This window comes from Aphelocoma coerulescens, chromosome 11 (assembly GCF_041296385.1).
Source record: "Aphelocoma coerulescens isolate FSJ_1873_10779 chromosome 11, UR_Acoe_1.0, whole genome shotgun sequence".
Lineage (NCBI taxonomy): Eukaryota > Metazoa > Chordata > Aves > Passeriformes > Corvidae > Aphelocoma > Aphelocoma coerulescens.
This window is the reverse complement of record NC_091025.1, coordinates 730,191-757,711: the sequence shown is the minus strand read 5'-3', so window position 1 is coordinate 757,711 and position 27,521 is coordinate 730,191. Positions and strand designations below refer to the sequence as shown.

At 41.3% G+C, this 27,521-nt stretch overlaps 1 long non-coding RNA gene across 3 annotated transcripts in view; it reads left to right on the top strand.

Moving 5' to 3' along the window:
* Nucleotides 1-27,521, top strand: part of LOC138117111 (uncharacterized) — a 236,918-nt gene that overhangs the window by 43,918 nt on the left and 165,479 nt on the right. For all 3 annotated transcript variants that reach the window (XR_011154516.1, XR_011154515.1, XR_011154517.1), the window contains exon 2: nt 4,695-4,799. This is a non-coding gene — a long non-coding RNA (uncharacterized lncRNA). The remainder of the gene's footprint in view (nt 1-4,694; nt 4,800-27,521) is intronic.

Here is a 27,521-nt window from a genome sequence, read left to right as displayed (position 1 = left end):
CCAGAGGGCAGGGTTAGATGGGATAGTGGGGAGGAATACTTCCCGGTGAGGGTGGTGAGGCCCTGGCACAGGGTGCCCAGAGCAGCTGTGGCTGCTCCTGGATCCCTGGCAGTGCCCAAGGCCAGGCTGGACATTGGGGCTGGGAGCAGCTTGGGACAGTGGAAGGTGTGCCTGCCATGGCAGGGGGGGGGGACAGGATGGGCTTTAAGGTCCCTTCCGACCCACCCCATTCCCTGTGACTGAATTTTGACTCCCAGCGCCTCACGAGGCCATTCCGATGCCGCTTTCCTGCCGCCGTTCTCCCGCTCTGAAGGGCGCCCAGCCTGGTGCTCTCAGACCCCGCAGAAGCCCTGTGGGTGGGCACAAGAAGGGACAGTTCCGGGGGCCGCCGGTGCCTCCCGGTGCTGGCGGTGTCCGGGAGCTGTGGAAAGGCTGTGCCTCCGCCTTGCTCCTCCTGGGAGCGTGGGGAACGCCCGGGCCGAAGCCGTTTCCTTGGTGTGGGCAGGGAGAGCCACGGGTGGCTTAGGTCAGGAAGGGGGGAGTTCCTGGGTGTGAGTGGGAGAAGCTGGGACTAGGACTGCGCCGAGGAAGAGGAGCGTGAGTGAAGCACGGAAGCGCCTCTTCAAACACCAGGATTTTTCCTGCCTCTGCCGCTGGCCAAGGGCCGGGCGAGTCCCTGAGCCCGCACCGCCGGCTGGGCACGGCCCCAGGAGGGTGCTGAAAAATCACCGCTGTGAAAACCAGTTAGGAACGTATTAAATGCTGTGAAATGCTGCACTTCAAAGAAAAAAAAAATCCAAGTCTGAGGTGGCTTAGACTGGATACCCAAAATTAATAGACATATTTGACCTTAATCTGTCTTCCTGGACAAGTTTAATTATAGCAATTTCTTAACTTCAGCTCAAGATCTTGTTTTAGAAATGTTAGTGTTCTCTGAATGTGTGGGGTTTTGTATTTAATATCACCGTGTTTTCTAAGGAAAGGCAAAAATCTGCAAAAATTGACTGGACTGGAATCCCCCAGGACTTTAGAGATGCCCATGATTAATTTCTTTTTCTAAATAAGTTATATAAATAATGTTTCTGAGATAAGATCGAATTGGGGGTGAGGAAGAAGAAACTAGAAATACTGTTTTAGAGCAAAATTTAAAAGGGAATTTATTTTGGAATTATTTTATTCCTTTTGTGATCGCAGCCTGTCCTGGCAGGAATCTTTCAATGTAAACCATTTGGAACGAGCTGATGATTAAAACCTGATGATGTACATGTTGATTTACACCAACTGGAGTCATAGCATTTGTTTTAGCCTTTATTTTTTTGTCTTACATAATTTAAACAAAGATGTAAAGGTTGTGATATCACTGTGTAATTTGAAATATAAATATTTGGAAATGCTAAATGTGCTACCACACGGCCATATGTGTGTAGTCGTAGTACATCCTAATATGTACCATCAGTAGTACCCGTTCTGTAGTTACTGTAGCTTTTTAGCTTTCTTTTCCATGCCTCAGTCCTGCCAGCAGCATCGTGGTGGAGTTTTGCTCTGCCTCTGAAGAGCTCCAGACACTGTGACCCACAAAACTGTTCAAAACTAATGACTGGTAGGAATAGAGGCTTTGGGTCAACTCTGGTTTTTCTTATTTGTTGTATAAAAATGCATTTCTGATTTTCTAGAAGTTTTTAAGGAGATGTTTTATCTCTTACACAATAGATACGATTTTACCATGTTTTACTCTTTCTCCATTTACAAGAAAAAGCTGAAAATACAAAATTTTAGACATGAGCAGCATCTCTATTTTCATAAATTTGACACCTTTTATATGAAATAATTTCAGGTTTTCTATTAAAATGGAAAGAAACCATCAGTGCCTTAGACTGAAGCCTCTAAGAAAGCAGTTTTGAGCCATGCTGATGGTGTAGAAAAACTCCTGGGTTAATAAATAAAAAAAATTAAACTGTTTTCCTCTTTCTTTCCATGGGGCTGGTTTTGTGAGTGGGATTCTAACAGAGCAGAAGGACTCGTTGCTTGAGTGCACTTACTTTAGTTCCACATCTTCCCCAACTCCAGGAACTTGAACTTGTCATTATCAGCCCCAGAAGGTCAATGCATTACCCAGGGTAGTGGCTCTTTCATGTGGCCTTTCTGAGGAGGGAAAAACCAGCTTTTAATCTTGGCTTTTATAAAACACTGTGTGTACTGGATACATCCTAACTTGTCATTTCCTCGTGTGTTTTAGTGCTGGGGGAGATCTGGAGATGCTTTGTGATGCCACACAGATACACACGTCCGCAAAAGGCCTAATCTGAAGTGAATCTTCTATAAATAATAAACAACAAATAGGCTCCTTTTAGTTATATTAGCCCCAAAATAGGTCATGTACATTTGTTTTAAATGCAAACTTAACAATAAAGTAAATTCCCTAGGTGGAGAATTTGATGTGTTTGTGCAAATTTTCTGGACATAGTACAAAAAAAAGCCAACACCTATATTTTACCATTTAAAATATTTATGCATGGTCTTTTAAAGTCCTGTGTTTGAAATACTGTTTATAATAAACTCCCTAGGAGAGAACTAATAGTCACAGGTAAACACTTGCCATTTGTTACTTGAACACAAAGTAATCTTTAACTTTTTAAACAGAAACTTAATGTTTCCCATTGCTACCAGAGAAGTTGTCACCTTTGTCAGCCTCCTGCTCCAAATATTCTGATTTTTCACCTCGTGGTCCACATGGTATTGGGGTTCCATGGGCTCCTCAAGGAAGGCGATGAAGGAGAGTGAGCCTCGTGTCACTAGGCTTTGTCCCTCTGGGCCTCCACTGGAAATATATGAATATGGTTTTCAAATAAAAAAAGGCTGTAGAGGCTGCCTAGGCCATTCTGTTCATGCTCTCTCAAATATAAACCCCAATATGTTAAATTCTGTGGTAACTGATAAAGGAAGGAATATCTGAGGAACAGGTGATTTATTGTGGTTACCTATTGTAATTTTCCTACTATTTCTGCCTAGTACAGCTGTGTCTGGGTTTTAATTGGCATCTTTAAGTGCTTCGATAATACAAATAATATATATAGGGTGTCTCACAGTAGAACTAGACAAAGGTAAAATGCTAAAAATTGTAGTGCCACACTTTCCAGCTTGTGTTGTTGCACGGAGCGAGGCGGGATCTGAAGTTGTGGCATCAGCCATTGTAACCCACATAATTTCTCCGTCCCTATTCATTTTCATCCCAGAGATGCATTGTAAAAGTGTAAATCCATCACTAGATAATTTTCAGTTCCATTATTTACCAAAATGAATAGTTAAGCGAGTCATTGTTATTAGTGGGATGCTATTGTTGTTTTGCAGAGATAGGGCCTGCCAAGGGCTTGAGTGATGTGCACTTGAGTGTTCTTTCAAGATCCTTGTACCTGTTTCATTTGGGAGGAGTTTCACTCATGTAAAATCAAACAGAAACAATTTTAGTAGCCTCTGAAAAGAGAAGAAGGGAAAATGGGTATTAATGAACTATTTAATATTCTGCTGTGGCAGAGATGCAGTGATTTCGCTGTTGACACTTTTGCATGGAATTAAAGAGATCTGGTGGTTGTTTTACTCGTCTGTCTTTGTTCCTGAAAGACTTTCAGTGTCATCAGATTTGGTTTTGTAACCTGGGAGAGATTTTACAGACATGCAGACAAGAAAAAAAAAAGTGCTTCTTTTTCATGAAATTCATTGGTATTCAAAACATGGTCCTTTGATGAATTAGAAATTTTGGCTAAAGCTTTAATGAGATTTTTATTTCCTGAACTTATGTTGGAAAACGTGTGAGCTTCACAATTCACAATTCTGAACAAGGGTGGGCTTGGTTTTTCTGTTCACGAGTATTTCTGGCTTGTTGTTTATTTCTCAGTATTGTATTGATTGGTGAGTTGAGAAGTTCATGATGAAGGTGGAAGAGTTTAGAGCTATGGATATTTACTTTGTGATGCATAACGGGTGGGGAGCCTTTGGCTCGTGGGTGCAGGAGAACCTGTGGGACCTCTGCCAGAGGAATCTGCAGCAGTGGCTGTCGTCTGTTTTCTGCCTCACCCTGTGAACCACAGCATGGGGCAGTAGCTGTAAGTGCCCTAAAGTTCCTGGCTGCTGAGCCTGCGGGGTCTCTGGCTTGGGCCTGACACTGGTGTTTTCCACATCCTGAGCTGTGAACACAGACTGGCAGATTTACATACTGGCTGCATAAATGGAACTAGATAACGTTTGTGGTTTTTTCATGGTTAGTAGAATCTTTCACTGTGTGGGTGGTTACTGGGGACAAGTAATTTGGAAAGCTTTCCAGAAGCTGTCATTGAGTGGTCTTAGATTTTATAACATTCCTTGTGTTCCCGTGCTGTGCTACGCACAAAAATTCTCCTGACTCAAGAACATTGGGGTGATATGACTTACCACATTTTGAAACTCACGTGTGTTCCAGCATGTTAAAAGTATTAGGAATATTCAAGTTATCATAGTACCTTGTCTTTTCATTTGCTTAAAATCAAAGGTTTTTTCCCATCGCTTACAGAAATGTTTTGGTGTTAACTGAAAAGAAGGATGTATCAGTATATGGGCTTAGCTGTTATGGAAGCTTTTTGTTAGTCATATGGACAAGAAGAAATTCTGTTTGTTCACATCCAACCCCAGCTAAATGTGTGTTTTCCATTTCTTTGTGCCAGCTACTTTCTGGATTTATCCTGAACGAGAAGAGGAATTACTGAATTAACACCCAGGCAGCGAGTGTCCTGTGTTAGATGCTACAGTCCAGAGGTCCTTCATAAATGGTGAGTAAACCTCTAGTTTTGGATTTCAACACTGAGTTTTTAGCTTTATTTCAATGAGTTTTAGGTCAAAGCTGTCCACTTTTCAGCTCTCAGTCTGGAGATGTGTGAATTGTGGCCACAGTGTGAGTTGGAGTCTTTGCATGTTGGTTATGGAATTCTGTATTTTTAGAACTTATCTCTATATTTGAGCATTGAAGGCCTATTCCAGAAATAATAAAGGTAACAATAATTGTGATCTTTATAACTTTTTCTGGGCAGCTGCAGCAGTCAGTGGTCTGTCTGTGTGAATGGCTCCAGGATACGGAGGTCTGAACAAGTGGTTTTGGGAGGAGAAGGTTTTGTCCGCACTCTTACACTGTCCTGGGAGAGGGATTTCTGAAAATGTGATGTAAATGCAAATCTGTGTTTAAAAGTACTGAAATGCCTGTGTGCTAATGCTGGTTGCTTGCTATGGTATGTTTGGGGTAAGTTTGCTGATGAAGTAGTCAGTGTAATTTTATTTTGATGTATTCAAATACAAGATGCAATGTTATTTGAGAGTATAAGATCTTTCTCTTCATTATCTAGTGCTAAGTGTTGCTGTGCTTCTCTGTCGTCAGTGTTACGGTAGTCTACTTGCGTGTTCAATTTTGGCCAAAATAACCTGAATTGGAGAGGGGTGGGAAAGAAGAAGGTGCTTGTAGACAGGTTTGTGGAATCACTGCAGCAAGTTTTAAATGATGTATGAAATGAAAAATTCCTGTCTGATGCACAGGGTGAGCAGAGCCATTGATGTCTGTGAAATCGCTGCTGTGAGAGGCTATTTCAGAGATTCACAGGGTGGTTTGGGTTGGGAGGGACCTCAAAAATCATCTTGTTCCACCCACCCCCTGCCATGGACAGGAACACCTTCCCCTAGACCAGGTTGTTCAGGTTTTTCTAATAATATTTCAGAAATTCCAAGTTTTAACTCTGTATAAAACTCTTCTGCTTTTGCAAGGCAGAAGTCTTTCACAGCAACAAAATTCATTAGAAAAATCTTTCAAGATGGTGCATCAATAAATATCTTAAGGCAGTTTTCTAGGTTTGTGTGGGTTTTTGAGCCTGAGCAGTGCTACTTTACAGAACGCCATGTGGGTGTGAGGGTGGTGGTGAGAATGCTTTGAACTGTCCTAAAGTGAGAATTTAAAGAGTTGAATGATGGGATTCAAGATCAGGAGTCCAGTGGTTTGTTTGAGAGGTGTAGTGGGTATAGGAACTGGAGTGTAGTAAGAGTGATACCCGCTGGGAAACCAGGGGAGCAGGGTTTGGGTGGAGGGATGGATTTGCATGGCTCATACAGAGCAGGAACTCCAGGGCAGCAGTGGAGACAGAACACTCTCTTTTTCCAGCTTAGTCTCCCAAACTGTCCTCTTGCATTTCATGATGTGGCTCCTGTGGGGAAAAATAAGATGGTTTCAGTTATAACAGACATAAAAGGATCCAAAGTAACATTATCCTGGTTAGTCAAACATCTGTGTTTCCTAGCAATCAAGTTTGATGCATCTGTGCCAGTCTGAAAATGTAGTTTTGAGAGTTTAAGGAATGTATGCCCAGGTAACTGCGTACACTTTTGCATTTTAGTTTTATAGATGTTCTAGAAGTAACCTTTCAGCACCCTTTCTGTGTAGTCTTTGCATATTTAAGTCTCCATGTCTCTTATCAGAGAATTTTGTTATGTTTTAAAATTGCTGCTGGTTGGGATTTTTTACTTTTATTTGTTATTATTGAAAACAATACTGGAAGAGAAATAGTTTTTATATTGTGCCATCAGGTCCTATAGAGAGGAGAACACAGTGTCTGAAAAAATTGAGAACACTTTCATAAATCCTGCTTTGTTATTTAATTTTTCTTTTTTTTTTTTTTTTTGGCATGTTCACATTGTGTTTCTGCTGTCTAAAAGCATGGACTTCCAGCTCTGCTGTTGTGCTGTGCTGATGCAAGCAAGCTTTTCAGTGGTTAGAAAGAAAAAAGATAAGAGAACAGCATATAGATGGCTTTTAAACCTAGCAGCTGATTTGTTTGTTGTCATGATGGTCAGTATTGCTCTTTTCTTAGTTCCTCAGTATTGTTTCCTTCAATATCTGGGGCTTCTGAGTTGCCTGACTGATCCACCCAGTTTCCCAGCTGGTGAGCTTTCCTGTCAGAACAGAAGTGCAAAACCAGTGATGAACAAACCCCTAATTTCACTCATGCCGGTCATGCTCTCACACCACCCCAGCTCCTCATGCCCTCCTGTCTCCAGGTCTCCCAAACCAGGGTCCCCAGTGTGTGCTCCAGGAATCCCAGCCCGTGTTTGGCTAGGCCATGGCACTGTCTGGTTCCAGCCACAACTTCTGTGTCCTGTCTGCTTGGCTTGGGGGTAAGCCTTGGAGAAGTGGCTTCCTGGTTTAGGGATGAGGGAGCAGGAGCTGTTCCTTCCATCTCTCCAGCTCTTCCCCCTCTTTCTCTGGTGCAGTAGTTGACAACTTCCGTTGTGATAGTGCTTTTCTCCTCGGACCTGCCTCTTCCCAAACTCATTTATTGTAGATTATATTTTTGTATGTGTTATTACAAATATTAATTAGACTTTGCTTTATTGAAAACAGAGGGGTTTGGAATGCATATACTATGGAAAAAAGGAAATAAGGAGTTAAGTGATATTTGCAGGGCAATTATGCAGTAGTCTGTGATAAAATAAGAAGCAATAGCATGAATAAACCAAATAGTCAACCATTGTTTTTTACTGAAATTGTTCGACAGTAAAGGACTCTGATTGATTACTGCAAAGCAGTAATACTGAATCTGAACACAGGTTTTCACCAAATTTGGGTGTGGATCTTAGTCTCTGAAAAAATACCTACAAAAAGTTGCTGCAAGCCTGTCCTTTCCTGAGTCCTGCAGAGCAACCAGCACTGTCAGCCCATGGAAAATGCTTTTTGCAGCAGATTGGTTGTAAGAAGTGTCGTGCAATAAGAGTGTTTGTGTGCCTAAAGTGAATTTATCAGGTGTCTGGAAGTTACTTGTTCTTCAAAGATCAACCTTCTTTTATACATCTTATTTGTAACTCTTCTATGTAAGTTACCTGTGGTTTACTGGAATTGGGCTGAAGACACAGTGCTGGGAGATGCTGTTAATGGAGTTACAGTTTGGGATGTTCAATAGGAAGAACTGGATAACTTTAAAGAAGCGATGACAATAAGATGAAATCTAATAGATTCAAGTAAGAATGGCTTTTCTGCTGGCTGGAAGGATAGTGTTTTCTTGGGAGGAGGGGGCAGGAGATGACTCTGGTACAACTGTGCCACCAACACGACGTGTTTGTGAAAAAATCAAGTGCCACCCTCAGACATGCGAAGGAAAAAGTAATTCCAGAGAGGTTTGCAAAATACTGGTACTGTTGTAACAGTAACTGGCAGGAGCTTATCTATTTACAGAGGAAAAAATGTGAAATCAGGACTATCTCTTAGTCAGGGAACAGTGCAGGGGGATCTCTGTATCTCATGATTACTCAGGGCTGGAACAATTAACACCGAGTCAGGACTTTGTTTTTTTCTTTAACAAGGAAAGGATGATGGGTCATTTCTCCCGATGATGCTCTTGAATGCATTTGAGATAAGTGATTTGGTAATCTGACAAATTGGAAGAATAACATGAAGATTACTTTTTTCCCCCCTACTGAAATGTGTTAGAGCCACTATGACTCTGGTAGCAGGTGAAAGAAGAAAACAGTTCTTGAACTCTTTGCTAAATTGATATACTAATCAGAGTGCCTTTTCCAGAAAAGAAAGAAGAGCCCCATTTTGCCTGGACTCTATCTTTGCTATTTTCCTTTTTCAGAAATAGAAGATTAGGAGGTGTCTGCACTGATGTGATAAAACGTTCCTGTGGAATTGTATTGTATTTTCGCCTTGAGTTGCTGGTGAAATGAAGTTGTTGGCTTTCAGTGCTGCTTTGTTTTTGACCCCTTTTTGTGAATTCTCTGAGGAAAGAAACATATTCCCATCTTTTATAGTAATCAAATTTATCTGGCATCTCTCAGCCTCTTGCATTACTTATGCTACAGTTGACCAGCCTTGGGAAGGCTTTAGCGGGTTTATTTATTTATTGTTCTAAAGTGAAGGTTTTTGACTTGAGGTCCCCACATAGTCCATGGGGATTTGAAGAGAAAAAAATGAAAGTGCTTTCTGCCATTATTTTGATACAGTTATTTTCTGTGAAACTGTTTAAAAATACCCCAGACTACCCAAAACCTAAACAAAGTCCCCCATTAGTCCCAAACCCCCAAGAAACATTGAGAGAAAGAAAAACTTGATTATCTTAGTTGTGTTGGAAATTCAACTTCGTCAACTTTCTTTTGTATCTTCTGTTTCTTTTGCTGTTTTTTCATCAATTTATTTCTATGGTTGAAAAAACTAAAGTTTGATTATAAGGGAAATCTGGGGTATCATCAATTATTTTGCTTTCAAATATGATTTATTTGACTAACAACCTTAAAATCTGGGACTGATTTAATTTTATTTTATGGTCATGAAATCCACAGAAGGCTGACCTGGCCATTTTCCTCATCTTCTGCTTTGTAAGTCCCACATGGTATTTCCTCTCTGATTCTTTGATTTTATAGAATTTTTCTTTGACGAGTAAACAATGATAGTGTGAAAATGTTCATATTACGTTTCAGATGTATATACCCATGTAGAAGGTTTTTTTATTGCAGGAGAAAAATCAAATCCTTGTCACCTAAACTGCTAATTATGTTTGATAAATGTATGGTATATGTTTAATGCAAAGAGAATTTAGGAAATAATACACCTTGTGTAATTACAGCGACCGAGCTACTTCCATCAATCTAATTTTTCTGATTCAGGTTCATTTGCATTGCATTATTTTTATTAAATGAGCTTTCAGTGGAGCCCTGCTCTTTGTCAAGAAGAAGAATCAAACACTGAAATATTTCAGCGTGCATCAGTCCGGGTGTGCGTGTGACGCGCGCGGGCCCGGCTGCTCCCACGTCCCCATGGCCACGCTCGGGCCACCTGTACAGCCCTTTCTGCCCATTAATGCAACACACCCAGCTCACCCAGTGGGGCACTGCTCTGCCACTTACACCAGCCCAGGAGATCTGATCGTTCTGCTGCCTCATCCCTTCTGACACCCAATGGCTGCTGCTGATCCCAAATGACATTCCAGTGATGGTAATTAGTATCCCAGCAATGGAGTAACTGTGTAAAGATAACGATCATATATTTCCCTGTCTGTTCCTATGTGTCTTTGCACATTTCCTGTCCTTTCCATCTCTGCAGCACTTGTGTACTGACACTATTTTTCACTATAATGCAGCAGGGGAATTCTCCTATCTGATATTTAGTGAAAACCAGCCTCCCTCACTCTCCTCCCCCAGTTTCCAAGCTTCCGATTAAAAAAATAATAATTTGGAACCCCACTTCTAGTCACAATGCTGTTAACATTTAGTGTATGTAGTTGTAATTGTTATTTAAGGTGAATATAAACTTAGGTTAGTGTATATATGATTTTATGTAATAAGTTTCTTAGAGTTACCTGCCATGGATCATTTTCCATTTGTTGCTCTAGAACGGACTTGCTTTTAAAGATGGGACATTGATATTACGTTGGTAATTTAATGTCTGAGAGTTGAAATAAGTTATAGAGAGAAAGCAGACTTCATATTTGACAATATATTTCTATGCAGTATCCAAACCTGTTCTCTGCTCTCCCGGTGTGTCTCGGAGGGTGGGCAGACACCCTGATCAGTCACAGAGTGCTGGAGCTTGTTTGCTGACACCTGCCTTTTGTGCTTTTCATATGAGTGAATTTAGGATCACTTCTAAATACCTGCAATCATAATATTTAGACTATGTTAATTTGCTAATTGCATTAGGAAACATTTTTTCATAACTGAAGGCAGTGTGTTTGGCGATGCCTGTGAGAGCAGCACATTTACAGTGTGCCCTCGGTTGGCGCTGGGAACGGTGCTGAGCTGGCAGGCAGGGCCCTGGGGAAAGGGCAACTCCTCCTGGCCCGTGTCTGTTCTCTGGGGTCCCCTTTCAGAGTTCAGGAGCGTAAAAACTTTGGAAATGGGAAAAATGTGTTCTTTGTTATAGTTGTAGCAGACAGATTGAAGGAGTGCTGGGAGAGGGACAGGAAGTGAAGGTTTTGGCTTATAGCAGACCCTCATCCTGGTGACCACTGTTCGACTTCAGTTTGCCCTCCTCAAGGCAGAAACTTCTAAACTGATTCTCCAAATACCACCAGCTGTCTTCGTATTGCAGCAAATTTGGTCCCCAGCCCCTTCTTCAAAAGAACCCAAAAATGGCCTCTGATGGGAGAAGCAGAGAACAGGAGGTGGCCCAGTTTGCCATAGCAGAGCTTTGTGGCATTGTACAGGTGTGTGACTGGGAGGGAGAAACAAACAGGGCTCTGTTGCTCTCCTTGAAAAGGAATCAGTTCATCTTTGTATCTGGAAATAACATTTTCTGAAGGTCGCCCTTAGTTACATCTCCCATATCCGTGTAGTAGGTTAACATCCTGCTTTACCCTGATTCAAAGCAATGTTGATCATAGAGCAGATTTATGGCTTTTCCTTGTCTGGGAAGCAGTGTCGCTTCTCTCAGTTAAACACGCCCCTCCCATGGGACCCTTTTGGAAGAGTCCATCAGACAAGAATGAAAAGTTTTTTTTCAGAATAGTCCTATTCAGTTGCAGATTAAAGTTTGGAGAGTTTCCTTTAAGGGACACTGACTGCAGCTTTCAAAGAAGCAGAGGATATTCCATATACCTTCACTTGGTGTAGTGATTATTGTTAGTAAAGACTTTTTCCCCTTAAAATAGCTGGAATTTATTAAGTCCGATTCATGGGTGAGAAATCTGTGAACTGAGTGTAAATTGTTAAGTCTCAGGACTAGTTAAAAATAGTTCATCATGTGCGTTAATTCTCAGCAAAATAACAAAAAAAGTAAATAATTTCCATTAGTTTAATGGAAATGAGATAATGGCACAGTTTCTCCAGTGTGTTATAATTACACAGTTTTTTTGAAGAATAATGTTCTAGAGTACTCTGAAGAGCTGGTTGTTACTACTGTAAACAGTCATAATTATTAAAGTAGGTATTTTCAGGTCTGCATAGTCACTGTGAATTGTTAAAACTCCTGCACAAGACATCTGATTTTAAATTTTTTTTTTTTTTAAGCTTAAACCAATAATTTTCAGCTGAAGAAAAAATGTGGAAAGTAATTGCTTATCCAGATCAGATAGCCTAAAATAACTTGAACTTTTCCAGTTTCTTAGTGGTCTGCAACAGCTTTGCTGACGTGTGTGTTTGGTCATGAACTCACTGCAGTTAACTCAGCAACCCACTCTGTTCTCTGGGGGTAATTAAAATGTGAGGAACTCAGTTCCCTGCTCCAGGAGCAGGGAGCAGCAGTCTGGGGGGGAAGCTTTGGCCATCCCCGATCCTTCACAAGAACGTGTGAGAAACTCTCTAAAGTGCAGCTAATGGATTATTTCATTGATTATAGAGTTGAAGGCCAGGAAGGAGTGTTAACCCATCTAATCTGACATACTAGATAACATGTGCCATTGAAATGAGCCCGGTTAATTCTGTATTAGCCCTTAAGTCTGTGTTTGAATAGTCTATATTGTGCTGGTTCAGCTTGTGTTGGTATTTCCAGGAGGAGAATCTGTTCTTCCCTCACTGCTCAGTCAGATGTTGCAGTGTAAATCTGTGTTGGAATTTCCTCAGCTTTGGCTTCTGGACTTCTCAGGCCACGACATTCTAGATTTGTCAATCATCTCATTCTCACAGAACCCCAGACTGGTTTAGGAGGGAAGGGACCTTAAAGCTCATCCAGTGCCACCCCCTGCCCTGGGCAGGGACACATTCCACTATCCCAGGTTGCTCCAAGCTGCCTCCAGCCTGGCCTTGGGCACTGCCAGGGATCCAGGGACAGCCACAGGTTCTCTGGGCAAAGTTCTGGATAGTTTCTACCCATGGCTTATTGATAGATTATTGTGCAAACAGGTTAATTAAATCTTCTATTGTACTAAAAAATAAGGGAGCAGTTTTATCTTTCCCAACACTGTCAGCCAAACTTGTTGTCTCATCAAAAATAAAATCTGGGTGGTTATTGTCTCTCAAAATCCTGGAATTTTTCTCTCTGTGTCGTTGTACCACGATGAAAGAAATTAGCTCTGTGACTACTTTGGGGGCTTTAAGTTTGCCATTAAATATATTTCAGTCTAAACAGAATAATATATTTGTTTCTATTTTTGTATAAAACAAAATATACATGTGTTATTGTTTAGACAAAGACATTGAGGCTCTCTCTTCTGTCCTATTGTTTAATTACATCTCCAGATTTCTTGGTGTCTTTGATGCTGTTGCAGAATTAACTACCTGTGTAACAAGGAAAATATTTTGTAACATTAGAAAAACTCTGAGGGAAGAAACGCTCAGTAAGCTTTTTCCGTGATCTCCAGAGAAAGGCCTGGGATAAATAAATTACTTTCTAAAGTTTGGGATGCACATTTAAAATGTGATCTGGCAATATTATTGGATTATATGAATTTTCTTTTTAATTGGTTCAATTTTATTGAACTACTTGAAGTTTTAAGCTATATGGTATTTCTGCTATTTGGATGTTATTAAGCTTCCAGTTCAATTAGCTTATGGAGTAATTAACAGGGTGTTAGCAGGTGATCTAACAGATGGATTAATCACTGCCATGGTCTGGGGTAGAGCTGGGAGGGTAAAGGCACCTCTGATCTGGGCTGTGCACGGGGCTGACCTGTTTGCCTCTGGTTACTAAATAACTGCTGTGATTGACTCTTGTATAAAATAACTTAATACTGCAATTTTGAGGCTTTATTTTAAAACAGATTGTCTTGTTGGTTTAATTGGACCTGGAAGTGTGTGTTTGGCAAAAATTGCAGCCTTTTCAATCAAAATTTTCAGGCTAATCAACTGCAGTTTTTACCCAATTGATCACTAAGAAAATAGTGTTGTTTATGACATTGAATAGGTTTTGCTTTAAAAAAAATATGAGTCAGTAATTCAGAGAAATTAAAATCCTAAATGCCATAAAGTATATCTCTATGGATGTAATTGATAATGCCTTCAAAATTAAAAAAGGCTTTATAACAGTTTCCTTATCTGGTATTGCAGTTTTACTGCTGTTCACCAGCAAACCTGATTTTATAACTAAAAAAATTAACTGCAAATCCCTCTGAACTGTGGTGTTGGCTTTGGTACAGGGCATGAAATAATTTTTCCATCTTACCCCGCCGTTCTCCGAAGGTCAGCCTTTCAATTGGGCTGTTACTGTCTTGCTGCAGAGTTTCCAAGCTACGTTAATTTTTGGGCTGCCATTGATGGATGGAGCAGTTGGAATTCTGACATGCAGCAGCCTGACTGGAATGACCTGCAGAGGCAGATGTCGGCCTCTTATTTCATGCCCGTTTGTCAGAAAGAAAAAACAGCTTTTTTTTTTTTTTTTTAAGCATTCCTGCTTTTTTACACAGAGAGAGCACTTGTGGGGTGGGTGTGCTCTTGATACACATACATAGAGTGGCCTATAAAAAATCACATTTATTTATCATTGCTGGAAAACCTGGTGAAGTCTCTTGAGAATTTGTCAGTGCCCAGTATTAAGGATGTGCATATTCTGGTATTTTCTGTGCTGCAAACCAGTGTGCAAGAATAGTCTTGAGAATTTATTATTTCATAAAAAGGTATTATTTTTCCACAGATAAGCTGAGAAAATGCACATTGTTCTTTTGTGGTACCTGGGAATTTACAGTTTCAAAAGAATTTCATTTGTGATCTGCTTTTGCAGATTCATGGTACATCAGGAAGATTTTATGTTCCTTGTCAAAAATTTCTCCATGAGGATGACACAGACCCTTACTGGGTGCACCCGGCTGCTCCTTTCATGTGAGAGCCAAATCCTCATCCAGAAATTAACTCAGGGAGTTTTTCATTAAAATGTAAAAATCAATTTAAAGGACTGATGCAGACAGAAAAAGCTGAACTTTCCCAGTTGGCTTGTACAGAGTCCTGAGGGAGAAGTAATTTATTTGGTTGATATGGGTAGAAAAAAATGGAAATACTTAAATTAAGAATACTTAAATTAAAATCACTGTAACTGTTAGGGTTAAATGTGAGCAGATCTCAGTGCAGCCTTTGAGTGCCTGTCCTGCCTTTGGACTCTGCCAGGGACACAGAGAGAAGGGGTTCTGGGGTGATTCTGTCACCTTAATGGAGTGAATACAAGTTTTGCCACTGATTTTGATAGGATCAGAATTTTACCTAATGAGCTTTTCTTTATTTGAGATTGCTCTCCTTTCCTTAACAAACTTTAAATTCTTAGTTTTAATTTTGGAACTAAGTCTTTGTTTCTAAAATTCACAGAGGACATAGAAAACACATAGAAAAAAAAAAAAAGAAACATAACTTACATCTTGTGGTCTAGTTGGAATCACATAAGAGTCAACACATAAATCATAAAGGTATGAAACAATTGTGCAAATCAGCAGATAATAAACAAATCATATTGTGGGTGGGTCCAGGTCCATTTTAGTGACAAACCCAAATAATTTTTAAGGTGATCTTTTGTCATTAATGTACATTTTAATACTCGATAATGCGAAGTTGTGCCTTCATTTAAAAAAAATAAAGAACTGTAAGTTGGGAAAATAGGAAAAGAGCAGGAGCCTGATCTGTGTATAATGTAAATAAATAAAAGATGTGTGTTTTTTGCAGCATGTGTCCTTGTCTGCTAAAACAGCATCTCTAGAGATGGTGTGATCCCTGTCACTGAATGCCTGGAATTTCAAGGCTGGATATTTTTAAGGTTTTTTTCCTGTGTAACTGGAATAGCTAAAGTAGAAATGTGGGTTTGGTGCAGAGATTATTGCACGGGTTTCTTTGTTCGCTGTTCTGTGGAAGACAATATTTGTAAGGGTTGACTCTTCTCCTAGGTGCCAGCCATCTTCAAATTCTTGTGTCTTTCAAAGTGAAAGCAGAAAACAGGGAAAATGCTGCTGGTGAACACGGGATTAGTGCAGGTGGAGAGCCTCAAAATACAGAAAAGAGAAATTTCTAGGAATGTTGCTAATAGCAGTTGGGCTTCCTAGTAGGTGCACAGAATCCCTCTTTGCAAATTATACATAAATGTTTATTGTAAAATTGGTACTGAAAAATATACAGGACTTAAAAAGTACTGATTTAATTGTTCCGTGTCTGATCAGAGAAACCTTCTCCCCATGGCCGTGTAACTTGGGATTCTTCTGAGCTCTCAGGCTGTGAAGCCTCTGGCCTCTGCTCCCAAGCAAGAGGCTATTTTACTTGGGAATTCCATCACTAACATTTAAAATGCTAAAAGTTGCTAAAATCCCAGCCTCGGAGGTGCTGCAGTGCAGTGACAAGAGCTGAGCACACGGATTTCCTTGTTGCTGGAAAATTTTTCTGAGTTGTTGGTATCCCTAATTTTCTGCCGCAGGTGGGAACCCCAGTGTTGCAAATCTCAGGTGTGTTTAAAAATCATTTTATATGGTATTAAAAAAAAAAGTCTGTACACGAGTGTTTGTTGTGGCAACTATGCCTGGTGCAGCCCAGGGCTGTGTGGCTTTGTCCTTTGGAAGACACTTTGTCACTGCTCTGGTGCTGTGGAGCAGCATCGGCTCCGCTTTTCTCCTTTTCTTCCATTTGCATGTAATTATCCCAAGTGATGCTGAATGCTGCAGCGTGTTTCCAAGATTTGCCTCAGAGTGTTGCAGATTATCCAGACAAGTTGTCACTTCTGTCTCAGAAGTCACTGATGGAGACTAACAAAGACCCTTTCCCATGGTCTGCCACCCATTCTCACCGAGCAACTGAGGGCATGGACCTTTTTACTTCATTGATCTGTTGGGTCGATCACTTGGGTGTTAAAGGACTAAAAAAGGGTTGATGACATCTCTCTCCTCTCAATGTTTGGAATGACAGAAGGAAATGGATCAGTTAAAATTCTCCCTTTATGAGGTTATTACTATAACCAGATGTTGAGGTTTTCCAAACATGCTCCATGGTTTGTCTTTGCTCTCCAATGTGAATGTGAAAGCCAATTACTTTGGACAGTATTTCTTAGTGCAAAGCCAGAACTAAATATGACTGTGCTACTTGAAATGCCAGTTAAAATTGCCTTGGTAGAAATAAACCTTGCTGGTTGTGTGGGGGAGTTTGCCTTCTGTTAGGGACAAATGTTCCCATCATTGTCATCCTGCTCATTCAGAAATCCTACTGCTGCTTTGACTTGCTTTAGGTCATAAGTGCAAGTTCGTGTTGGTGTCCTGGGAGGGTGTGGAGCCCTGAGGAGAGCTGGGGACAGCACAGGTGGGTCAGGGCATTGTGCACACTCTCTCTCTCGTGGGGGTCATTCCCTGTGTTACCTGCCATGTCATGACTGCAGTGAGCTGGCCCAGCCAGCACCCCTGCCACTGCCCAATCCTTGGTCTCTGCCCCTGGTCACTTTTCTTCCATCACACATTGCCCTCAGAGATGTCACTTCCAACAAGTGATACTTCAGGTATTATTTTTTACACCAATCACCAGCTCGCTCTACTGAAGACCCAGTAGCACCAGGGTGGTTTGGAAAGGGGGCACAGAAGGGTTTGATGGCACTGCCTTCCTTGTAGAGGAAAAGGAATCAATTTTTTCTGTGCTCAGGAAGAGAGTGGTAGGAGAGCTTTGGGAGCTTTGGTTTGCAACATGGATGTTAAGAGATTTTAACTCGCTTGAGTCCTCAAGTGATCAGTGCTCTCGGCATATGTTATGTCAGATGCTCCCACGCATCTGCCTGTTATCTGTTCTCATCCCTTCTGTCCCTGTCTCTCCTCTCTACATACAAGGCAAGGAAGGACATTTTTCCTATATCTTCTTGTGAATTTTTTCAGCAATGGTGACACCACGATGGTGTAACCAGTGGCTGCCTGTTTCCTGAACATAACATGCTGTATTTCTTTCCACAGTCAGTCTTTATATGAGCCCATTGCTGCTGATAAAGAAAGAGTAAAATGTAATATCAAGGACCACACAGCAAGGTGGGATGATGATTTCTTTGTTAATTTTTCTTGATATAAATCTTCCTGATGGACTTCTCATTTGGCTGATGTAGTGGAGCCAGATCAGAGCTACACTGATGAGCTTTTATTGCCACCAGATTCTGTCATCCTCCCTGTCCATTTTATTGGACAGGAACTACTGACTATTCCATGTTCACATGATTCAGGACATGAAACATTCCCAGCCTTTGAAAGATACAATATTTAAGCGACAGGATCCAGACAATCAACTTAATAACAAAGATGAGCTCTGAAAAATACCAGGCAGTGTTTGGAGGAGACCAGAAACTGACTCCTGGATCTGAGACAGGTAGAATGGGGAGGAATAATTAATTATTCAGGTGTTATCCATTACTAAAAGTATCCTTTCACCAAGACCTGAGAATTGTCTTCCAGTAGAAATTGTACAATTACCTATGGAGTAAATGGTCTAGTGTACATTCATATGTCAAAATGTGCTTCGAGATGTATGTCAGCACTTTTGTGCAGGAGAGGGAAATAAATCAGAGCCATGCCTGACCTATCTCCCTGTGCTGGCGCTTCAATGTCCCATTTCATCTGCTGCAGCTGCTGTGAAGTCCATGGAAAAACTGCTAAGTCTTCCTTCTTTTGTCAGGGCTTCCTTCTCCTTTTTCCTACTTTAGTTGTTTAACTTGGTAAATGAAGTGATCAAATGCAAAAGTTTCCCTTTAAAATCTCTTATACTTTTTTTCAGAACCAATTTTTGTAACTGTTTAGTTTGCAAATGAACGTCCTTCATTCTCTTGCGGGACCGGGATATTGAACACTCGGTGAGAAACAACCGCTCAGAGTTTTAAAATGCAGCTTGTATGGACTGTTTTCATGGGAGAGCTTTCAGCTCTGCCCAGACTAGAACACCACGAGTAGCTGGGCATCAAGGTGCTCTGGTGTCCAGTCTTACCAGACACCAGAGTACCTTGGCTGGGGGCAGCCTGCCAAGCAGACATCAGTGTTAATGTAGTTTTTCCTGTGAGAATGTGAGGATCTCTTGGGTCATGGCAAGACTGGTGTTCCCAAGGGCCACCTCCTATCTGTGATGTTTTCACAGTATTTAGCTTCTGTATTGCTGAAACTTTGATCTGGAGGTTGCACGTGCCCATGGCTGAATCAGGGCTGTCGCCAGTCTGAGCAGACTCAGAACCCAGACTCTTGGTTCCATGGAGAGCAGGGCTGAGCACTGGGGTCTCTGAGTGTCCCTGCATGTGTAACCCGGCTCTCAGCTTCACTTCTCAGTGGTGGCAGCTGCTGTTTTGACACCATCTGACCTCATCCAGCAGAACTCCAGAAAACTGGTGCCCCCTGGGGGCTTGGCTTTGTGGGTTATTGGGTTGGGGTTGCTTTTTTCTTCTGGAGCAAATGGCTTTGACTATCCAGCTCTTGTTGCTCAAAGAAATCATATTATTCCTTTTTTCTTACCTCCCTTTGCCTCCCTCTGACAGATTTAAATAACAGCAAGGCTCCTATTTAAAATGATAACATCCAGGAAATTAAAAGTTAAGCTGTTCCCTGTCTGTAGCTCAGTGTCTCTGCTTTCCCCCTCTCAGCAGTGGCGTAAATGAAGGATGAAGCTCAGCCTGGACTTCCAATTTCCTGGCTGGTGTCTCTGGTATCAAAGGCTGCTGTTGTACAATCTTCATCTCTGGGACGGGTTCATACACAAAATATTATGGAAAACTAGAGAATAGTCAGAGAAGAAATTAAATACTCTGCAAAGGTTCATATTAACCTAAATTACCTCAGTGTTTTGTTGAGTAAGCAACAAAATTTAGATCCTGAAGTATTATTAGTAAAATGCTCATCACTTACGAAAGGATTACTTAAAATTAGAGCTTATAATCTCTTCTATCTTATAGCTTTGCCTTTGAGTAGTTGAGGAGTTGTATTATGATGGTGTGTGCCCCTCTCAGCCTCCTGGAAGAGCAGGCCTGACTTACTCTGAATCAGGAGTGCTCACATGGCCCTGATGGCACAGGGGGATGACAAAAGAGATTCCAGGTGTGGGCAAGGATGTGGGCACCAGAGATGTGCTCCAGGGAGTTACTAAAAGAGAGACTATTTAGGAGAGCAGAGAAATAGTAGAGAAAATTAGCAGGTGAAAGACACAAAGAGCAGGTCAGATTTAAGACTAATTAATCTGTTGCTGCAAGAATGTAATTAAATATTTTATGAACTCTTACAAAACACTTTGGTTTCTGATTAGATAAAGGTCCTTGGCCAAAGAGCCTTGGTAGGGCCCATTCACACCTGAGCTGCACCTCATTGCCTATCAAAGCTTACAAAATCCCTTCTCTGTTGCTGCTCCAGTGATTCTCCCAATCTGGAGAAGCAAAACCAACAGCTTTTTTTATTGTTTTAAATTCATCATATGACATGCATCTTTTGGTATGAAGTGATAGATGAGCTCTCTTTTTTGTATCAATATGTATTTTTTCCTGGTTTTAACTTTACCGAGTATCTTCCCAGTCTGTTCTCTGGTCAGGCTTCTGGCAGGTGCATCTTTCTTTATTGCTGTGAAAAATGAGGTGCCTTTATTCTTATTAAACTCAAAATATCTGAAATGAATTTCAGATTTATACAGGGAAGTCTCACTATTTGCAGAATGAATCATAAATGCCAGTAATGCAATTTTAAAGAGACATTTTCTCACAGAGGAAGAAAAATCCTTGAATCTGGATGTCTGGCTTCCCTGCTCTCACCAAAGCAGCTGGGAATTTTGTCTATATTGTTTGTTGTTTTAATACTACAAAGCTGAACAGCAATGGAGAAGAGGAAAAAGATGGCTTTTTTCTGTCTCTTTAGAAATTATTGGGTGTTCTGTGTTTGAGAGGTGCCAGAGTTATCCTCTCTGCTTAAAACACATGCCCAGACCTACACAACAAACAGAGTCAGTGACAGTGAATGGGAGAGAAAGATTTAAATTCATATTGATTTTCATGGCACTGATTCCTCCCTGCACTGTGTGTGCTGTCGGGGAATCAGGGAACACATCCCTGTCTGCAGGTGCTTGGCAAGGACAATGTGAGCCACTGCTCCTCATTCCAATGGGATTCTTACTGACCAGAACTGGCTCAGCTGAGGGATAATTTGGGACCTTTTTTGTGCTCTTTGTAATGTTGAGAAAAAGCTGCCATTTGTGGGCTTGGAGGGAATCGGGGTTTTTTTGCTTGTTTTATTATCACTTTCTGTGACTATAAATCTGTTCCTTCCAATTATACTCAGATTTTATTCCAGAATTTGATTCCTCTTCAGTCATTTCATAGAAAAACTGGGAAAAAGCCAGTCTAAGCAATTCACAGCCTAATTCTTTCCTTCCTACAAACACCAAGACATGTCCCACCTTATCTTTTCCATCACTTTTTTCTGCAGTCGTATGGATGCAACTAAACACAATTTGAGCTGTCCCTTCACTGCAGAGACAACTCTGCAATCTTGGAATATTTTCAGTGGGCTTGACAGAAGTTTGTGTAAGTGGGAATGCCACAGATCGTGGTGCTGGCTCTGTGGTTGGTTCATTGCTGGTTGGGAATCGCAGTCCAGCATTGGAAGGACCCAAAAGAACCCCCAAAGAAATGAGCTCAGCATCATCTGGCTCTGAGTTGTTGTTTTGGGGATGCTCTGGGAAGATACAAGTGGGGTATGTTTGGGAGCTGATATTTTCCCCTCCCCTTTATCATTTCAGGAGAGTGATTTTTGTCATAAACCAACATGTCAGCCAAAGCATCTACATTTAAAAAAAATATTATTTCACAATTTTCCACAGGCACATTTGATGTAAACCCTGGAGGTGTATTCCCTGAGTACCTATTACCTCCATTTTAGGGAAATTACATTAAATTATTAGTGACAAATTTACTTGTCTGCCAATGTGTTTTTCTTGAATTTTACTACAACATCAATACTTGGCTGTTTTATATGGGCCCTCATTTACCTGTCTTTGAAGGCAGTCACCCCTCTGGGAGCTTTGCCTGTCACTAACATGCACTAGGAAGAGTCTTTAAGTTTAACATTTGCTGTTTTGAATTAGAGGAAAAAAAATATGTTGCACTTTAAAAATATAATCTGTTTCTCCAACCTTTTAGTGTGTGCTGGCTCTTTTTTAGAGAGCAAAGCCAGTTAGGAGGGCAGAGGAGATTCTGGTTTATCAGCATAAAGGTGTTCACCAGGAGGAACTTAAACTTCCCTGCTCTGGTACGCCTTGGGTTGGGCAAATTACCAGATTTTGCTTGTGTTTGTGTCTGTTCAAGAATCCAGTCTGATGCCAAAATAAAAGCAGATGGGGAAAAAAAGTCAGACTGCGATCTAAATTCAACAAAATTCAAAGCTCTTCCAATAGCATAAGAAAATACAGCCATGAGGCATATGGAAAATAATTAAGGCTTTTTCACGCAGTCCCAGCGTGCTGGGAGTGAGGGTCACTTGCTGCCTTTTTAAAATCTTTAAAGTCTTTGTCTTCAAATGCAATCAGTGCTAATTCTAAAAAAATGAACGTTTCTGGATTTATTATGCTGCAGTAATGTTTGTGTAAGCCCACAAAAAAAAATTCTGCTTTTTGAAACAGAAGCTTTTGCAGCCAGAGTTCACAGAATCCTGGAATGGTTTGGGTGGGAAGGGACCTTACAGCCCATCCAGTTCCACCCCCTGCCATGGGCAGGGACACCTTCCACTATCCCAGGTTGCTCCAAGCCCCGTCAAACTCGGCCTTGGGCACTTCCAGGGATGGGCCATTGCTCCTGTGGAGGGCAGGAAGGCAGGGTTCCTTCAGGGAAGTGGCTCTGGCTGCTTTAATCCCCTGGCACAGCTGTTGGCAGAGCAGCACTGTCCCACCTTCTGTTGGAATTGGCTCCAATCTTGAAAAGGAGCAAGATTATCGTTCTGGCCAGACGTTTCTGGGGAATACTTTGGTGCTTCAACAAATAATACTGGCTATAGAATAGTCCAGTATTTCATCCCCTACTGGTTGCTAGTACTGGAGTTGTCTGCATTTTACTGGACACGAGGGGATGTTGCTCCTCCACATCACTAACTCAGAGTTTCAAAATCTCTAATTAACGAATGCTTCAGACTGTGTGTGAGGATTCCCAGGGACAGAGCTGTAGGAGCACCATCATTACCATGGTGGTGTTCTGGGAGAGATCCCGACCCGTAAACTGATACAAAGGGCTCTCCTGAAGCCACAGTGCTGTGAGCAGCAAATAATCTGCCCTGGGGCTTCATCTCTTTGTGCATCATTCACTGCCTGGTGACCCAGGTTCTGTGACAGCCCTTCAGGTGTCAGACATTGTAAACAAGGAGGGATTATGGTGGTAGTTGTAAATTCCACATCCACCTTCCAGCAGTTGGGATTTCTAGTGCTGGAGCATCAAGTTTCTGGGAGCTGTTCTGTTCTCCTCAAGAAAACTTGAGGAGGTGAAAATGGATTATGAAGGTACTACCACAGAGTAGGTTAAAAAGCTTTAATCAAATTCCCCTCAATTTTGCATAGCAGCTGATTAAAATCAGCATTTAAGTGGGACTTCAGTCACCCCAGAATAACTTGTGCTTTGAAAAGGGAGAGAGAGGATCTCTAAGTACAAGTTTGTGGGAGGAAGATGATGGTAGTGCCAGGATAATTCACTTCCACTACTGAACACAACAGGAGTAAGAAACGTACTAACAGGAATTATATTAATCCTTTCTCTTTTTCATTTTTGTTCATAAACTGCTGATAAATTCAATTTTTCTTTCACGTCTTCCCTTACTCTAAGTATTATTTCAGAGACTTTGCTTTGCCTCTTTGGCACTGGGACTGGTGTAGATCCATGAGAATTCCATGGGATGAGTGTTACTTTCCCTTGTATTATATCCAAACCTTGAACAAGCAGCAAAATGGAGCATATACTTAAGATGTACCTCATAATTCGTTTCAATTTATTCCCTCACCGAATCAAAATGATTATATAAATCAATGCAATTTTAAACTGATTAACCTCAAACCCTCTTAATAAGAAAGTGGGGGCCACAGAGTTCAGAGGATGTAAAACGCCTTTATGTTGGTTTGCTAATTTTTTATCCTAGGACTGAAAATAGAAGATGCCTATTATTGCCATCAAATATAATTTGATGAGGAAATTATATTCGTCAAGGACTTTCCTCCTCTTTTTTTAGATATTGCTGTGCCAAAATACAATGTCAGTGCAATGTGTTTTGGCCTGAAAAGAGGGTGAGGAAGCAAAGGGGACCTTTCTGCTTCCTCAGGGTTCTTTAATATGCACTGAATTTTAAAAGAGCTTTACACTTTTTTTGAGAGCCTAGTAGAAATTTTGGAAGGATTGCTTAAAACTGTTTCTGACAAGTTCCTCACTGCTCTGCGAGACTGCATGGGAAAAGGGCTCCTTCTCCTTCTCTTTTCTGTGCTTCTTTCCATGTGTGTCCATGTAGGACATGGTTAATGGTGTGCACGGTGGGGCTGGGCTGAGGGTTGGGCTTGAGCATCTTAAGGGTCTTTCCCATCCATAATGATTCTGTGGCTCTGTGCAGAACTTCACAGCCCAAGCAAGCTTTAAATAGGCAGCAACCAGCAAAGCCCCAGAGTTTGCCTTTGCTTCCTACAAAACCTGCTGAGAGAGAAAGAGAGAAGTGGGAGCCTTTCCGCCTTCTGTTTTGTTTTGGCACTCCAGCCCCTAGGAGGGGAGGGACTGTTCCACTGCCTGTCCAGCTGAGCTCTCAGTACATGGAAATGGGCAAATTAAGGCTTTTGTATGGGAACTTGGAGTAAAACATGCGTGTCCTTAAGATCAGTATTTCATTTCTGTGTTCTCTTCATGTTTTGGACAGCCTCTTGTTCAAGGGGGTCAACTTGTTGGTGAGCAAGGTGAGCCCAGTGACGAAATGTGGCTGGATGTCCCTGTTTGGGAGAGGAGAGGTGATATGTGGGGTAATTACATTTTGGGAAAGGGGAGATGATACTTAGGGTAATTACATGCTGAAATGCTACTGCTGCCAATGACTAATTGAATTGGGATCAAGCTTATCCAGGGTGGAACAGTGGCTCACGTAAGTGAAACACTTCTCAAAATACAAGCAAGACAATTCTGAATGGAACAGTCACCTTGGGTGACGTCTGTAGATCCTGCTGGGGATTGTTCCTGTTTCCATTCAGAACCTGGCTCACCTTCGGAGGACAGGTCACTTATTAAAGCTTCAGCCAGCTGTGCTTGTACAGAAGATGTGACCTCATGCTGTCTGCCAAATACTGTAAAGAAATATATTTAAATAATTGCATAGTAAATGGTTTCCTTTTTTTAGCATATAATTGTAAATTCAGATGGAAGTTTATTAAAATATGTTTTTCTTCATGTCCCCTCCATCTTAAATGTATGAGGAAACCTGTGTTGGGAGCTGTTTTTCCTGAAGTACTTCCACTAAGTGATTTGCTTGGAGAAATAGCTGAAGTATCACTGAAGAGTCCTGTTAATATGTTAAGGATTATTTTTATCTCAGGTTGGAGAACAAACAGCATAATTAGGTGCGTTTGTTCTAAACCTTAGTGCTTGCCTGTTCTAAACTTTACTTCTGTTTCTGTCTTGGGGTTTTTGTTTTGGTGTTTTTGTTTTGTTTTTTTTGTTTTTTTTTTTTTTATTATGGTTTGAAATACAAAATATTTCACATTCTTAGTGCCACATTCTGTCCCTTCTGTTCCTGTTTCAGGAATTCTCTCCCTCGCTCTGTAGCAGACACACACGTATGTTTATCCCTTGCTTTAGCTCAAGATATAGAGGGTTATGATTAATCCAGTTGATGCAGAAAATGGTCGGATTCTTGGGCTCTTTGAGCCGTCTCATGCTCGGTGCACACGGGCTCTGAACATCCCTGAGAGGGATGTGACAGCAGCCCTGACCTTTCTCTCCAGATCACATGGGGGTAGGGGCAGAATTAGCACCATCCAACCACGATTCAACTTGTTGTAACTGATAACTTTAATATTTAGAGACGCTAATGTGTTCTGGAAATATAAAATCCTTTCTAGCAAATGTGGTCACATGTGCGTTTAAATGAGATTTAAAAATTTCACCTCTCTATGCATAACAAGATGCCTTTAAGATATTTTACTGACTTGGATAATGCTCCTGGAAGGTCAATACAAATTTTTAGCTTCTACTTTAACTTGTGCTGTTTCACAGATTAGACCAGTTTTTAATTTAGAGTCATCTCACTGAATATTTTAAGGACTCTTTAGATGGCTTGTGGGAAGGCAGGAACAATAGGTCCTACATGCAGGAAGGTGTTGGTTATAAAAAGGTTTAAATTGGCTTTAGTGTAACTGGAAACCAAATAAATGGTGCTGGAAACTCCACGAGGAGCTTGGGCAGGTTTTTCTGTAGTCCCCAATTAGTGCCATTACAAAGTCTAATGTGCCCAGCGTGGCCCGGCAGCAGCTGTGATTGATACAAAGCTCAGCCAATCGCGCCGGGGCCCTGTCAGCTCTCATTAGTCTGGGATCAATTACCAGGATTTGAGACCAATTTGAATGAAAAGTAAAAACACATTGTTACCACAAATTTCATCAAGTGAATATGCTGTATAAGGAAATAGATCAGCTATGACCTCTTTGACATTTTCAAAATGTTTAAAAGCTGAAGTTAATTCTTTGTGATGTCCTTTCATCTTGAGTTGACAACAGAGAGACCTGGAGTGGTGACAGGCCTTGTCAAGTGGCTCTGCCTTATCAAAAACAATACCCTCCAGATCTTTCAAGCCAAATATTCTAATCTAAGATAATTGCAGTTACAATTTCACGAGCTTTCCTGCCTTTCCCTGAACCATTTTTGGTGTGACGTAACAAACCTTTTCTTTCCCTCAGTGCTTTTTTCCCTATGAAAGCTGTGATGGTCACTGAGGGTGGCCGTGGTGGGCATGAAGGGGAGCCCAAGATGCCCAGCCAGGGCCAGGCACTGCCTCAGCTGGGCCTGGACATCTGTCCGCCATCCCTGCGCTGTCCTGCTCTGTCCCTGTGCCATCCCTCAGCTCCTGGGCAGTGCTGTGGGTACAGGCACTTGGATCTTGCCATTGTCTGGGTTCTTCTACCACAGCCTCCTCTTGTCCTCTGATCACTTGTCTTTCCATGTGGGACAAGTATTCCAGCAAGAATCATTTGTTTGGCTGTACAGTTGAGGGCAGGTGAGATGACACCAGGTCCTGCTGCCAGTGCCGTGTCCTGGCACTGGCCCACTTGGTCCAGGCCCCTCCAGTAAATTGCATTATATAACAAGTTTAAACCCACAAGGCTCATTTCAACAGCATAAAGGAAAAACATCTGAGCCAAATTTTGTTTCCCTATCATGGCAGATTTTTCTTAGTAATTTTCTCTGCGTTATCTTTCAAATCAAAATAAAAACCAGATCAAAGAGTGAGGCAGTAGCAGCAGTCTGTACTATGAGATGGTGTTTTGGAGCACATCTACCATTGGACAGATCTGAAGGGAAGGAGACTCAGGGACCTGAGCTGTTAATTACCTGGTTTACTCAGGACGATGTATTTTCTTGGCTGACATTTTCCTTAGATTAATTCTTTCCTCCTTTTGGTGATCACTCCAGTCTCTTCAGGTGTGCA